We start from the raw sequence: 16,454 nt of genomic DNA on the forward strand, positions 1-16,454 counted from the left end.
TTTGTGAACTCCCCCTTCTACTGAGACAAATGAGAAACGTTATATTCCTGAATGTATGGTGGCTTTGACACTCCATTTCATTCCACGGCAGCGGCGGTTGGTTTACTACAAACACCTCTCTAAGTGTTCACAGATGGTGTCAAGTTGGCAGACACAACTACCGAATACTTTCTCATAGGCAGAGAACCCTCATTTGAGACGGTTTTAACTCCACTTGGACACCAGCACCGGCAGACGGGAGGAAATATTTCCAATATATTCTGTGCAAGGTTAATTGGTAAGGAATACAATATGCCTTTGAGTCCCTGGGTGTCAGTCTCACGCTCTCTCTTTTACACTCCACCCCTCTCTGCCTTCCTGTCTGTCTGTCTCTCTCCTTCTTAACAAGTTACTGAGAAAGAGGAAAAAAAAAATGTGTTTCCAATTAGGCACTGAGGGAAAAAAGAACAAGTCTCAGCTGCGAAACACTACAAGGAGTGCCTTTGGTAACGGGACATTGACATCATAAAATATCATTTTTCTTACACGATAAGCAGGATAGATGGAAACTGGGCTGAGCGAATGCACTTGTTGCCGATCAAGAGTCACCTGTCCTCAGCTTTTTTTTTTTTCTTTTCAAAAATCCAGATGTTTCAAACATAGTGCAAGAACAGTCTCCGTTTCAGAAAACACGCCTTTCAATAAAGTTCATACAAGCAAAATATGGTCTCCAGCAACGTTTTAATGGCACACATTAAGCATTTCTATTAGTTGTTTTTTTTTTCAGTGTGTATGCGTGAGTGTGTCTGCGTGTGCATGTGTGTGAGTGACGTCATGTGCAGACAAAGATCCCTCTCCTGCAGAGAGTGTGTGGCAGTCGGTCGGTCAGGGAGAGAGAGAGAGAGAGAGAGAGAGAGAGAGAGAGAGAGAGAGAGAGTGAGAGAGAGAGAGAGCTTGGTGGAGCAGCCGCGCCAGCGCAGAGAGGCACGGAGACGCAGCAGAGAGCATCAAGGCGACTTCATCTGGATACAAAACTGATAGAACAACTTGAGACACAGGGGCACGCTGGTGAAGGAGGGGGATATTGCTCTTTTGTTTTCCGCACGGACACACAAACATGAAAGGGTTACCTGGCTGTCTACTGGATTTGGAGTCTTGCATTATTACACTTCTGCGACTTTGACACCAGAGTTGCGCAGGCAGCCGGGCAGGCACAGTCTCTAGGAGTTGTCCGTTGGAAGGAATTTCAGGCACCCCCGAATCAAGACTTTGAGCTGGACATCCAGGGAACCAGTCAGGGAGTAAGCTACACCTACCTATCTACTGCTCTCACTGGAAAAAAGAAGACACTGTAAGTATTGAGTTTTGAATGAATCCTCATATAAATAAGAGAGAGAGAGAGAGAGAGAGAGAGAGAGAGAGAGAGAGAGAGAGAGAAATAGATGTTTTTCATTGGCTCTCTGCGGCGCGTCTCCTTGTGCATGCACAACGTGGGCATCTGTACATAATCAAAAAGTATACCTGCCACGTAGACGTGGTCTGGAGAAAGCAGCCGGGTTCAGATAAAAGCCTCTGATGGCGTTAGCAGATGACTGGACCCGCCGTGCGCACCGTTATGTCGACAGGAGACGCTCGGCTGAGAACAGGGACGCGGCTGGACTGAGGGGACTTGTTGCGCCAGAGTCGGGCTCTTTATCAAAAGCTGGGATTGGAACAATATTTGTGCAAGGGAGTGATGGGGGGGGGGAAGCAAAAAACAAAAACAAACCAAGCGGACATTGGGTCTGGGAGTTAAAAAAAAAAAAAGAAAAAAAAAAAGGTTGACATCTGTGTTGATTTTCCACGCTGATGTGCGCTCAGAGAATGTTTTTGGAGATTTCTGTTAGTCCTCTTCCTCGCTCTCCCCCCTCCTTAGTCCGATCCAGCTGTCATCCAGCAGGAAATGCTGGTGTTTTGTCGTGGCCAGTACTTGTAGGTGTAACTGCTAAAATATGAAGACCGGGCCAGCAGAGCGTTGATGGTCCTCAAACATTTCTTGTGGCGTTGGCATCTTCCCAAAGTACGCGCCTCGGTGCTGGAGTCAGTACACCGCGCTGCGCCCTGGACTCAGGCCTCCAAACACACATTTAATGAACAAACTTCACTTCTGACTGAACTCTCTGTTAAAGACGTGACACACCGGATCCTTCCACTAAAATAGGATCAGATATTCTAGACTATATGTTAACCTGCCCCCGCTGATAAATGGATGGAGGTGAATGACTCCGGGTCAGATCGGAGCACCAGTCTCCTTGACAATCTCTTATTTTTCTTTCTGTGACAGAAAGACATCATTTGTTTTGTCTCCAGTTTTACAGTAAAAAGTCTAAAGCAGATCTTCCATTATCACTCCTGCATCTGGGAGACTTTATTCCTGCATCTAGTTCAGGTTTCATCCAGCTGCTCTCGTTGTTCCTGAATGAGCAGGAGCCAGGAGGAGTCATGGAAGTAGCTCAGTTTTTCACTCACCTGACATGTGCATACAGCACGACGAGACTTAACACCGAGGTTCAGAATGTACAGAGACCATATTGCTGCAAAGATGATGTTTTAAGTGAAACTGAAGCTGTGCATCCTGGGTAGTAAAACAGAGTTATTCAATAACATCTCAACACGTGTTTTCTTTCCTGCCAAAGAACTGAGGCTTGATGATGCGTCCAACATTTAGTCCCAAAGCGGTCAGACTTTGTGTTTGTGTTTCCTGAGGGGGATTTGTAATCTCTTTGGAGGCCCATAACATTTCCCTCAGAGCAGGTTAGGACAAAGTTTTCACTAGAACAGATATTTTTCCACTCCGCCACACGACTTTTGTTTTTGAAATTATCTCCAAACACACCCGGACACAAACTATTACAAATGCCGGAACAGGCTTGCCGGGCCAGTATGTGGCGATAAAGTCTACACTGATTCAACGATTCAAAGAAAGATTCAACAATATTCTGAGCAGGTGCAGTGAACTTTTTCCAGTAACTGAGATGCGACATCATCATCATCATCATTGACACAGCGATGCCGCATTATCTCTGCAACGTTGGTTTGCCAATTCACCGCCAATAGTGATTCACACAGAGTGAAGCATCTCCGCATTAAAGACGAACTGCTGTGTAATTCACACAGAAAGCCGGCGCTGTGGCTGCTAAAGAGGCGTAACGGTACACGTCATGATGATGATGTCAGTTTGTTTTCAAGGTGTTTACCCAGTGTCCCCCGGAGTTGGTAGGACAGACAGGAGGACGGACACTTCTCCACAAACAGCTGTGGTATTTTTTTCCCTCATATAAGTTGCCGAAGACAGTTACAATTACTACATCAGACTGGACGAGACACGCCCCCCCGCTCCGCGCCGCTTATCCGTTCACACTGGTTCAGTTCGCCAGTAATATGGCCCTGACACCTCCAGAGGCGGATCAGCACCCCAAGTGAAATTTCACCACATCTGAAACTTTCACACAGAGGAGGAGGCGGAGAATTGGCGCAGGATCCCCACATGCAAACTGCCGTGTGAATGGGGCTACAGATACTGCAATTTGACTGTAAAATATCAAGAATAAAAAAATGTCTCCATTTTGGTCCCAACCTCCGCCTTTAAGACAAATTATCCTCGTAACAAACAAATGGCTTTTTTGTCGTTATCTCCACACTCTGTAGCGATCACAAGCCGTTTTTCTTTTTCATTTCCACATGCACTCGAGATATGAAACAGCATGACAAAGTTTGTATTTCATATTTCTTTGAAAGTGATTTCAAAGCTCTGCTATAAAAAAAAAGAGCCATATGCTCTCTACATGGTGTCTTCACCCCTTTTTGATGTCATCTAATTATACTGATCTGGGGCTCAAATGGTGTGTGTTTGTGTGTGTGTGAGAGTGTGTTTATTTGTGTATTCGCAGGAGATAGTGTTTACCTACCACCCACTGCAGCAAACCTCAGGGGGTCTTTGAAGCTCGGGGCTGAGTGCGAGAGGCATTTACACTTCTGTTGGCAGACCAGGTCTGTGGCCTTCAGGCTGTTTTCAATATAGAATCCACATTCTTAAAATAATGTCGCCTAACGAGTAACATTCATTGACTGTTGCCTTGAAGCTTCGCAAAAAAAAAAAAAAAAAAACAAGTTCATGAATGAAATACTGGAACTCTTGATCATTTTCTACTTTAGGGTCCATTTTCATCTTGTACTGTATGATCTCAGGTATACTAACTTTAAACCAGACTGAGACACATCCACAAGCGACAGCCGGAGGTGAGATAGGCTGACTGGCCTTGGGCTGTTGAAGGCATTCTGACCTTTACACTTTGGACATGGAGAAATATTATTTCCTGCCGTTGTGAAACCCGTCAGAAACAGAGCTGCTGCTCCCTCAGTGTCCTGACCTGTGGCTTATTCAACCATTAATGTTTCTTATAGATATTTCTTAATTCAGCCATTTTTACCAATTAATCAAAAAACATGATCAAAACTTCAAAATTCTGACAGACAGTCAAATCTGCTGCACAGAACTTTTAACTGGCTGCAAAAGCAGTCTCTATAGGAGACCTATTATCCTTTTTTAATTTCTCAGGTGTTTTGTATAACTTGTACATGTTAAAGGTTCTGGACGTCACCAACGGAAGCTCCTTCAACTGCTCCCCCAGAACAGGTGAAGGATGACAGAAAAGGCGGTGATACTCACGCCACTTTTGTCCAGAGGGGTCTCCACAATTAACATAATTGAGAGTTCCTTGAAGCTGCTTTATGTACTGAGGACAGTTTGGACTCCTTATACTTTGTTTTGTGTCATATGACAAATAAGCTTACCGAACTTACATGGTTACGGTTTTTAGTTTTGAGCCACCTTAGTGATGATATACAACATTTAACCACCAGCACGGGCCGTTATCAAGTGAAATGTCTAGATAAGTGAGATACAGAAGTGAAAAGCAATAACCTTATCTTCTTAGACATGTGATGCAATCTGCAAGAGATAACAGTTCAAAGTGGTTGAAGTTTCCAAAACATTTTACTGCAGTTTTTCAGTCTGCTCTGAACTTCTCTTTCAGATCTTTCGGTTGATTATCACACTGTGTCACCCTGGTTTTTGACACCTCAGCGCTCCAAATATGGCCTCAGGGTAGTTCTCAGTAGCTGAGTGGTCTCCTCAGTAACCAGGGGAGCAGCGCGGGCCATCAGTCCTTCAAGCTCTGATAGATTGAGGGCTACGAAAACTCATCCCAAAGTTATTCCAAAACTCGCTGAAAAGCAAAACAAATGCTGAAGGGATGAGCTGATGCTTCTGACTTGTGACCCTTTTGGTCAAACTAAACACAACTCCCCACTGCAAAGACGTATCGTCCCCTGTGAAGATGACTGTTTTATGTTACCCCACATGAGCCCTGACATCAGTCAAAAGAAAAGGGTCCTTGAACCATCTGTGTTGTGATTAGCGAAGGCAAGATTTCTCCTCCCCCTCGTCTGAGGACCCGCATTCCACCCATTCTTCCTCCCGACGTCCAGATTGTTTCCACATTCGTGCAGGTACCACAGTCACATTTTGTGAGCTTGAGGGCAGTGATGAGGATATGAAAGATACAACACATAGTTACAAAGCTTTTGTTTCTGTCTCTTTGCGTGCATCACTTCTGTGGAAGACAGTGATGCAAAGGTTTCTGCTTTAGTTTCAGTCCAGCTCAGTGTGAATCTGTGGTCAGGCCAAAACTTGTTTTTCAACTGCTGATCAGGATTCAGATGCAGACCACAGTGGACTTATTTAGAAGAGTGACGCACCACACTGCAGTTTCACATGCTATGGTCTCGGTCATGCTTATGGTTTGCAGTGACATGAGACTTTTTTAGGTAACACATAATAGCAAAACACTCGATCAGCTGCAGTCAAAAAACAGTAATAACAGACCAAAAGCCTCCCTCGGTCTTCAAGCGTTCCACTTATTACTGATGTTTTGTTTGTTTATATCGTGATAAAAGTATAACGTTCCATGATGTGATATAGCTCTGGGGGTGACAGTGAGTTTCAGTACAAAGCTGTCCTCATTTTTATTTTCATTCATTTGGTTTCGAAGGTGCACTCTAGATCTCCCATCGTGTTTGACACAGTAGATGCATACAATGTGAGTTACCCACTGCCAAAATTGTATCGTAATAAGTAGACCGGATGAGAGCACACATTGTTGTAGATGGAGAGAAAGGGTAAATACTTGCATCATTAGGTATTGTGCATAGTGCTGAGACATTCAGCTGTATGTTAGTAATAAATTATGGCCCTGTGGGTGGGAACCGGGTTGTGAATTTTTTTTTTCTTTCACACTAGACAAAAAACCCAGCAACATGTACTAACATCTGGCTTTTGTCTTCAACATGAATGTGTATAATCGGAATGTGCTCCCGGGTCGGTTGAATAGTTGTAGGTATTTTATCTGCACAGGGTTTGATTGGCTGTAATGAAAATACAACACCTGGGTGAACGCGTTCATTTTTAGCCCCTCTCAGGCGCGATAATATGATGTGTGTTGAAGTTAAGGACAGCGGCTTGTAAAAATGTTTTAGTCAAAACGTCAGTCAGCGCTGAGGGACCACCGTTAGTGTCTTCTGTTCCTGTCAGCTGCCTGATCCTGTGCTGAGAATGTCCAACTCTCAACTGAGATCAGAGAGAAGCCAGATGTCTCACTGTAGTCTGAAGCTTCAAGGCGTTTCAGGTCAGCTCTGGTATTATTCACCATTTGTACAAGTTTGCAGACAATATAACCCATGTCGGTCAGTTTAGCTGTTTAAGATGTGTGGATTTAGTGGTTCCCATGGTAAAATTAAGGATTAAGTAGTGTCACAGCAGACATGTGCCTATCTCATCCGTCCCAGTTTTATGTTTCACACTACAGTACATCAGCTTTATGTTCTGCTTCCTGTTGTGTAAGCAAAGGTCCTCTTCAAACTCTGCTGTCTTTCATTTTTATCTCAGCAAATGCAAAAAATAAGCTGGTTTTGACGGGAAAGCTGCTCTTATCAGTTTGAAGATGCTGCTGCCAGTATGTGTGTGATGCAGAAGGCAGTTCGGAATAGTCAACTTTTTTTGACATTATCTTAAAATGTGGTTACTGTACGTTGGGGGAGTGACATTCAGTTTCAGAGGGTGACATGTAACGAGCAGAGGGTAGCTTGTTAGCCAGCAAGCTAGCACAGACAAAGTGGCCCAAAAGTTATCTTTGAGTGCCCTGCAGGAATCACATGTCACGGCCCTGACAATGTGTTTAACATATCCAGACGACTCCGTGAAATGGAGACTGAGACACTGAGAGAATAATAAAAAAAAAGATGATGATAAAGACATAACAGAGACAGAAAGAGAGAAAAGCAGGCAGGCACATTTTCCCACAGGTTTGGAGCCAACCACTAGTCTGTTTTTAAGGTCTCAGCATACCTGTAGAGCACCACTTACTCTGCAGACTCGTGCCCACTGTCTGCAACTACTAATGTGCACAGACACTCCCAGAAATGGAACAAGATATGTCCTTCAGTGAACCTGCATAAAAGATTTTCCGTGAGTTTGACAAAAGGATATTGGTCAGTTCTGTTGGGTCACACCATGCGCTAGGCATCAGCGAGACACGTGGAGTCAGAGTGACCGAGATGTTTGAAATGACGCAATGTCAGAGGCTCGCGCTTGGACCACATCAGCTTTTGAAAAAAAAACAAACAAAAAAAAACATGCCTGACCCTCACTCCATAACTCCCTGCCCTCCCATCAACTTCTCTAACTGCAACTTTTCATTCCTCCTGTCTTAACTCTGTTTTGTGTAGGTGTGTGGTGGGTATGTGGGTTCAAATCATGTCCCACGTCATTCGTGGGAAAGACAAAGAGGAACCGAGATCTGCAAGAATGAGGAAATTACTTTTTAACATAGCTGTATTTTAGGAGTAAACACAAACAGTGGTTCAGTACACTGTTGCAACACTCAAAAGGTCTTCCCATGGTAGGATGCCTTTATATAACATGCATTATATTTTTACACAAAGATTTATATGTAGTTATTATTAGCTACACTTCAATAACAACTGATCTAGTGGACACGATATGTATGTACTCTGCCTCACACAACAATTGATCCCTTTTAAAGGAGTAATTGTTGAGACATGGCCAGAATTTTGTTTAAAACATTAAAAAAATTAAGTAACATTATCAACAGAGAGTGAAGAAACAACAGTGTTGATGTTCTGCCAAAGATGTTAATGTATTATGTTACAGAGATGTCCACTGATGCAAGCATGCTGACCAGGTAGCCCTGGCCAGTGCTGTCTGTAATACCACGTTGTACCAACAAGGCGTAAATCGCCTCCATCCACGTCCTGTTCCAGGCAAACTGCAGGGCTTACTGTGCCATCAGCCAATTAGCTAACAGTATCTAGATACAGCCAAGGATAGCCTGAAAAGCAGCAGTTGTTGGTTACTCCGGTCAAATGCTGCCCTCTATGTTTTTGGAGCAACCATGGAATTCTGGCCATATTCTCCAAAAACCACCTTTAAATATTGCAGGGAGGAAGGGTACAAACAGGAGCAGTCACCGTGAGCTAAATAGGGTGGCAAGAAACAGACTCTTACTGTGGTTTGAACACATCATCAAGGTAAACCGCTTTACCTTGCCACAGTCAAGGTGATCAGTAAAATTGTGTTGCATCTGCCAGGAAAGCTGTATAAAATGCAGAATTATACGTTTGAGTATTTCAGTCTTAATGCATTATTCTTTATCACTGCTGACATTTCTGACATTTTTAATGTCTGAATTATATCTGTTGCGATTTCCTTCTGTGCAGTTTTCAGTCAACAGTTTTTCAATTTTCCTTTTCAACTTTTAGAAATGTCTGCAGTAAAACAAATCTCTAAGATACACAAGTAAATAAGAATTCAGTAAAATACAGTAATTTCCCCTCTGATGAGAAAAGATGCAGCCAAGTAATCAGAGGTCCCTGAGGTAAACTGGAGCAAATGCATGACATTAACCTGAAGTATATACCACCAAGAAAACCCTGGATTCATTTCAGGACAAGTCTCTGAATGCCACTGAGTGGCTGAGCCAAAAACACCGTAGAACTTTTGTGGAGAGACCTGGCAGCTCACAATCACTCCTCGTTCTGCTGACTGAGCTTGAAAGGATTTGCCAGGAAGAAAGGGAGAAACGGTCCAAACGCACAGAACTGGTAGAGACTAATCTAAGAAGACTTGAAACTGTACTTGCTGACAGTGGTAGGTCTACAAAGTAGTGAACTAAAAACACAAGAGTTTTCTCATACTGCCCAGTCCAATCCTGTTGTGCCATATTCCTCTTCTGTCTGAAATGCTCTGTTTTAACTCCTGTCCTCTTAAAAGGCACCTGCTCCAGAATACCTGGTCTGCTCTGATTGGTCAGTTCACACATGCCTGAGGATAGCCCTCCTCACTGTGTCTCCGGATGACTCTGTCGTGTTTTCAGCTCACTTGTAATGTCAGTATAGGCAAAACTCATGCAAATGTCATGGTGACAGTGTGATGTCATAAAGGAATTAAAAAGTGACGAGGCCTTTCATTCTGTTCAGGAGCGGTGTTACTCTGCTGGAGAGAGGTGCCCCTGCTGGCACCTTTTAACTTTAAAAACCTTTCACTTGTTCTATAACCCATAACATACTGAGGGAAATGAAAACAAAACTGCTAGCTACTGTTTTCTAAAGTGCAAACTAAATAAAGCTCACTCGCTCACTTTTGGCCCTCAGTCTTCTCCTCAGTAAGTGGAACCTGCAGTTGAACTGAGGTCAGGTGACCGGTTTGGCCTGTAAAGAACATTCCATTGCTTGGCCATAAAAGTCTTTGGTTGTCTTGTTTGTTTAGATATAATGTCCCGCTGCATTGCTGTTAAATTGGTAATTTAGGGACTTTATAAAAAAGAGCCGCAAGTCATCCAATCTGGGTGTGAAACCCTTCGAAATTACGACCAAAAGCCTGCACTTTCATCTTATAACCATTGGTTTATTTCAAATGTAATGTGCTGAAATAGATCCAGAACAACAGAAATCCAAATACTGTATTGCCCAATTTATAATTGCTTTGGGATTTCATTTTTAAGTCAACGCACAAATATCTTTAAACGTGCTTTCAGTGCGGTAGCCTCCATCCATGCGAGCATTTGTTTTCATTCAGCATTAAGGATTCTGACAGTCCGGAGCGTTCGGTGATGAATTTGAAGAACGCTTTGGAGTCAAACGCCCGAAATCCCGGCAGACCGCACTGACGCAATCCCATGCACTGCATCTGCTCCGGTGATGTAATCGGCGGAATCTGTCTCCAATAGTGTGATTTCATTAGCGGACGAGTGAACACACCCAACAATAAACTGCGGAGTAGCATGACACATGTGGTGGAGGCTGTTTATCTGCACCCAGGCTTTGTGTATATGCAGATACACAGAAGAGTGCGAGCTGTCACAAGGTCACACGGACACGTTCTTGTGTCCAAACCTGCTGCAACTTAGATGAAAATTAGTTGCCAACTATCTTGATATTGGCGTCTTTGCGTCACTTTGAGCTCTAGGAAGTTGTAACTGTGATCGACTGAGCTGTCGTTTTTCAATGCTGGTCCTCGGGATGCCTGACTCAACGCTTCAGCTTGTCATCGAGCTCTGCTGAAGACTCGTTCATTTGAATCGGGTGTGTCGGGGCAGGGGAGTATCTAAAACATGCAGGGCAGGGGGGCCCTGAGGACCAGGACTGAACAACACCGGACTAAACGATTACTTGATTAATAGTGAAAATAATTAGCCTAACTGGTAATGACAGTGGTCGTTAGTTGCAGCCCCATTCCTGAATATTCAACATATTTTTTTTACATCTGAAGGACTTTCCCTGGTGTTTATTGTCCTTCACCTTGAAATTGCACTGGAATCGAAGACCAGTCATAATGATCCCTCCCCAACAATGCCCCTTTCATTGGAGACATCTGGTTCTACTGACTTGTGTGTTTACCCACGGCGATACAGCGTGTGCTATGCATTTGTCTCTTAGTATTCTAACGCAAGATACAAATAAAACTGGCCGCCGCTCATTAAGACTCTGCACTCCGCCACCGCCAGCTGTCCATAACTGCACAAAGGCCACGAAGTTTAGGTGCGCGGTGAGCTACACACCGTGTGTTTGTGTCACGCGGCTTATGCTTACGCTGCTCTCAGCTGCATTTCTGAGAGCTTTTCCCAGGATTAATTTCATACTGAGACATTTTCCTGCCATTTAGCCCGAAAACCTGCTTTACCAAAACATGTGGAACAGATCACAGCAGAAAAAAACCTCGGAGCAAAGTAGCTTATTAGGTGGACATTCGCTAAATGAAAGGGTGTGTAATACGTTGCCGCGCAGATAATAACCCACGAGTTGGATTTTCGGTTGTCACCAGCCCTTTTTGCGATCTGTGATCCCCCGGAAGAATTTATAGGCGAATTAAAAAAAGGCTTTTATATGTTATTTATGATTCTGGTTGTTATTTAGAAGTAAAACATCGCTTCCAGTGGCTTTCTAGGAACCAGAAGCCACTGTGACACCCACTCAGCCTGCCTGTACTGGGTTGTGTGTAATTTAACAATTTATCTCCTTCTCCCCAGGGGAATGAAACATTATTTTGTGTGAGTGAGTCCACGAGTAAATTCTGCATGAGTGCTTCTGTTGGTGATGTGATGAAACACATGAATTTTGAACGTCTTGTATTGTGGTTTTTCTTTTTCAGTCATGTTATAGTCTCTGGCTTTCCTTTTTTTGTTTTTGTGTACAACAGTATTCTCAAAAGATTCTCCTTATTCTCTTCTATTAAGGTCAAGCCGGGTGAAGTATGGTCTGTATGACAAAGCCCATTTTTCCATCCCTTTTCTACTGTAGCTGAGTTTAATCAAATCATATACGCCTCAGGCGACTGGAATGAAAAGTGTGGTGCGGTTCTATTCCATAAGACAAATCATCTGTTTTTTTTCTATGTCCTGTATTCTTTCCATTCTATTATATTCTGGTTCAAATATGGTTTAGTTTGTTGTCCTATATATTATTATGTTCATATCTAGTCAGGAGAAATATGGTATTGTATGATATTGTATTCTATCCTAGTTGAGTTGATTAAGTATGGTTCAATTTATTCCTGGCAGGTCAAAACATAAGCCTCAAACTATGATGCTCTCCCCACACCTCTAGAGTCAGTTTGGCTCTGCAGTCAACTTAGCACTGATGCATGATAAACAAACAGTTCACATAGCATCACATATTACTACTTTTGGTGTGGTCAAAAAGTTGTGGTTTGGTTTGGTTAGGTTAAGGCACAAAAACTGCTTGGTTAGGTTTAGGAAAAGATCATGTTTGGGTTAAATTTATCTCCATTCGGCCTCAACTTGGACTTGGACGTGGCTCTTTATACTGCCTCTCTACAGTGGCTATTCAAGATGTGATGCTAGAGGGGTACCTACAGTGTCAGATGCATTGGGAGTGAGACCAGGCTGCCAAAGCAGACACTGTAATCTGTTGAACGTGCACATATGGGGTATGCAGTGCATGGTGTGCAATCTATGGCGCTGTGACTGTATTCTATACTATTCTCAGCCATCAAAATGACTATTATGACTGAACATGTGTCAGTTTGGGGCTCTGTGTGTGCTGAGGTGGAAGTGCTTAAGTGGTTGGAGGGGTATCATCGAGTGACGAGCCGTGAATCAGCCCGTCACGGCCGCGGTCACACATGACTCAACGCCGGCTCTCAATCCAGCCCTTGTCCCGAGCTCCGCTGCAACTGTTTGAGAGTATGTGTGAGAGTGGAGGGTGAGTTTGTGTGTGTGTGCACTCGCCCATGATGTTAAAGGGAAAGTTAGAGAATGGATGCCTATGTGTGCGTGTGTATGTGTGTGTATTCTGGGTTGTAGAAGTCCCATTTCTCTGCTTTCTGGGGTGGGAGCGTGGAAACAATGGGCACATTGTGTGGAGAGTTGGCAAAGAGGAGAGGGGGAGGTGGAGGAGGAGAAGGAGGAGGAGGAGGGAGGCAGAGAGGATAGGAAAGCTGAAGAAAAGTGGGATGACAGAAGATGAGGGAAAAGGTCTAGAGGAAAGGAAAGGTTAGCGAAGAGAGAGAAGAGCTGAGAGGGTTTGAGGTGATAGGATGGAAAAGGAAGAAATCACCAGTGTGAAGAGGCTGAAGGAGAGGAGGCAAGTTGGAAGGTGAAGGGAGAAAGAAGGCAGGAAAAATGGGGGTAAAAGGATGAGTAAAAGCAGATTATATGAAAAGAGGAGATGGAGGAAGTACGGAAATATGTAAGATCTGAGTCTTCTCGGGCTTCGCTTGTACATACATATAATATCCACGTTGCCACATGAGCGCCAGGTGGGAATTTGTGGCTCGGGCTCTCATGGCTGCTATAGAAAAGGAATAAATCATCTCAGTCTGCGCCAAGATGGAATGTTGAACAGGCTTTTTAAACCAATGTGAGATAGTAGCCCTGACACCTCCAGACAAATTGGTCCAGGACTGGTATGCTGCATCACATCCTGGACATTTTAGTCGCTCTATAAAATTTGTTATGTCAAGAATGTCCAAGATGCAAACTCACTGGATGGCAGCCAGGCTCCGCATACGAGGAAAAAATTACATCAAGGGGGTATAGAGACAAGTCCATACAGGCATGTCCTGCCACTTGACAGCCATCTTGGCACCACCCCCGGGCAGTTATGTCAAAGTAAGTAGACCATCCCCCTGGTTTAATGAATTGGGAATGCCAGATTAGTCTCTAATGATTGATATCCTCCACAAATTGGTTGAAACTGTCATGCAACAATGCGACTGGCCAATATCTTGCCCGGTTCGGTTGCTCTAAAGCACATGGTTGGCTTTTGGATGGAAGAGGGTGGAATATGTGTCATACAACCTCTGTTGCTGACATTAGGGACTTCTCTATTCAAACGGCCTTAAATGAACGGCCTCTCTATAGCGTGTCTGGTATAAACTCAGAAAATATATGATTTACTCTGACTGAAAGAGGTTTCTTGCTTAAGCATCAGTGCAAATGCATAAATATAGAATGAGAGGTCCTATCTCTTAGAATACTGATGCTTTGGGATGGTAAGTCAAAGCTTCAGTATTTGACAGGTTGCAAGACTCAACTTTTCTTACAAATAGCTCCCCTAACTAAGGAACTAAACACAGGCAGGACACCCCAAAGCAGAGTGTGCAGACGGTTTAAAAGCAGTCAGTGAGGAGACTCTCTATCACTTTCAGATGTTACCTCCGTCACTCATAACTCATTCACATCAAAGTCGGCTTTGGAAAAAGCGGCACAGCTGAACCAAAAATAGTTTCACATCTTTCAAAATCATCGCCGTGTCCCAGATGCGCACAATGGCATTACAGTTCTGTGTGATAATTTATTCATGACTGTAATCACTTTGTGACTTTTTATGAACATGAATAATTCTGACAAAGCCTGAAAAACCACAGAGCCAACAATGTAAAGTGCTGGTGAAACGCAGGGGCCGTTTCTTGGACAATAAAACGTTTTTGTTTGAACTTCAACGTCCAAAAAAGCTTCACATGATGATATTTTTCTCAGTTCCAGAGCCAAGAGATGCATTCTTGTCTCCCTGAAAATAGAAAACCATCATAATTCCTTGACAAACTATACATCAGCGTGATAGCTTTGACTTCTTCATTTCAAAGGCAACGTCTCTCAAATGAAAGTCAAGTCAATTTTATTTAAATATGTCTCAGATTTCCCTCGGGGGAACATCACAATCTGTACAGCATATGACTCCCTCTAGCCTCACCCGGTTGGTTCATATTCGGTAAAACGTAACTAAAATAAACCTTTAAAGGGTAGAAAACCGGAAGAAATGCCGGGAAGAGTTACAAAGAAAAGACCAAAGACGGACAGACATCCAAATGATATGGTAGGGAAATTACAATGTGGACAATCGGGATGACGGATCGAGAGATACAAGTGGACAACGTCAGGGCGTGGCAGACGGACTTGGGTCTGCAACACGGAGACCTGGAAAGAGGACAGACTACACAAACACATAAGAGGCTAAGCTCACGCACACCATGCACATAGATAGGAGGCGAGAAACAAACAAAGAGGGCGAAAGAGAGAGCGAGAGAGAGAGAGAGAGAGAGAGAGAGAGAGAGAGACACGATGGGGAGAGGCGGACACTCCTGGAGGAGAAAGATCCAGATCCAAAACATCTGGAGCGAGGCACCCAACAGCCAGGGAAGAGAGAGAGACAGAAAGAGAGAGAGAGAGAGAGAGAGAGAGAGAGAGAGAGAGAGAGAGAGGTCTCCATGATGTGTGATGGTCCAGCACAGAAGAAAGTAAAGCGTCAAAGGATATGCAGGGTTCTGTAGTCAAATAAAATGGCCACAGACTGACCTTGTTTTTCTATTATTTTCTTAAATTGCACTTTTTTCTGATTTTTTTCTTAAAATTCCAAGATGATATAATTGTTCTAGTAGACGGTGCTCCAGTAGTCCTCACAGACGGTGATCAGGAACAGGTACCCAGCCCAGGCTCTGTTAGAAGATGTGAACCAACCCCCCCCCCACGAAGCTACAACAACCAGGGAGAGTCACGGGAAGAAAACCCTCTGGAAATCCAAATTATTTATAGCCAAACAATCAGCAGACTGTAGGTCACTTTCAGTCATTAAACCCTGTTTGTATAGTTAATTCCGGAATACATCCACGACGGATGAGGAACAGAGAGATGAGTTAGGAGCTCGGCAGCCTGTTTATTTCTCTGCATTTGCGTAAGCGATGCACCTCTGCTCGATGCTTGGAAAGATTGCCTGTGTTTCCGCCCATGTCGAATTACCTCATCAAGTCATCAGACGCACCCAGATCTGAGTGAGTTGTAGATCAGTGTGTCATCAGTTAAAAAAAAGGGCGCTTTCTATGGAAAATGATGTGGCACGCCGTGAAGCTCGTCTTTTAATTATCCGTCGTTTGATTTAACTCCGCAGCAGAGACCGGCCGAGTGTCCGTCTGACACATTAATAAACGTTCTCCAATACAGACTAAACTCTCTCTCTGCCTAGGAATAACATGTCAAACATTAAATTCAGTGTTCCTCTTAAAGCTTTAACAATATTAACCAGAGGGTTTGGATGATAGATCGCCAGGGAACTGAGTGCAGGCTGTGTTACTGTTTAGTAACCGTGTGAAGTGTATTAAACGTCTGCTGCGGCGCTGATCTGACTGTCCCCATCCAGTTCACCTCAGTTCGTGTCAGAGCGATGGTAACAAAACACAGAGACACACTAAAATGTAGGGTTGCTTAGGAATATTATGACTTGACGCCCAATGGTTTGTTACACGTGGAAAACATTTTTTTTCTTTTTTTTTCCCCCCCAAAATTACTTGGCAGGTGATTGGACCAGACATCCACACCTCAGTGTCATGGGATAACTTTGTTGAT

At 43.7% G+C, this 16,454-nt stretch overlaps 1 protein-coding gene and 1 long non-coding RNA gene across 4 annotated transcripts in view; one reads left to right on the forward strand and one right to left on the reverse strand.

Moving 5' to 3' along the window:
- Window positions 1-703: 703 nt before the first annotated feature.
- On the reverse strand, window positions 704-3,870 carry LOC119030343. Its single transcript, XR_005078242.1, has 2 exons — window positions 1,501-3,870; window positions 704-1,311 (listed from the first exon to the last, which is right to left on the reverse strand). It is a non-coding gene; the product is annotated as an uncharacterized LOC119030343 (long non-coding RNA).
- The window catches only part of lpar1 (lysophosphatidic acid receptor 1), a 44,079-nt gene continuing 28,821 nt past the window's right edge, over window positions 1,197-16,454 (forward strand). The window contains exons 1-2 of one of the 3 annotated variants that reach the window (XM_037117834.1): window positions 1,220-1,330; window positions 3,909-4,008. The gene's annotated coding sequence lies outside the window, so the exon portion shown is untranslated. Of the gene's footprint in view, window positions 1,331-3,885; window positions 4,009-16,454 lie in introns of those variants that run through there. The other 2 variants (XM_037117833.1, XM_037117835.1) reach the window with 2 other exon arrangements.

Source organism: Acanthopagrus latus, chromosome 12 (assembly GCF_904848185.1).
Source record: "Acanthopagrus latus isolate v.2019 chromosome 12, fAcaLat1.1, whole genome shotgun sequence".
In the NCBI taxonomy this organism is placed as follows: domain Eukaryota; kingdom Metazoa; phylum Chordata; class Actinopteri; order Spariformes; family Sparidae; genus Acanthopagrus; species Acanthopagrus latus.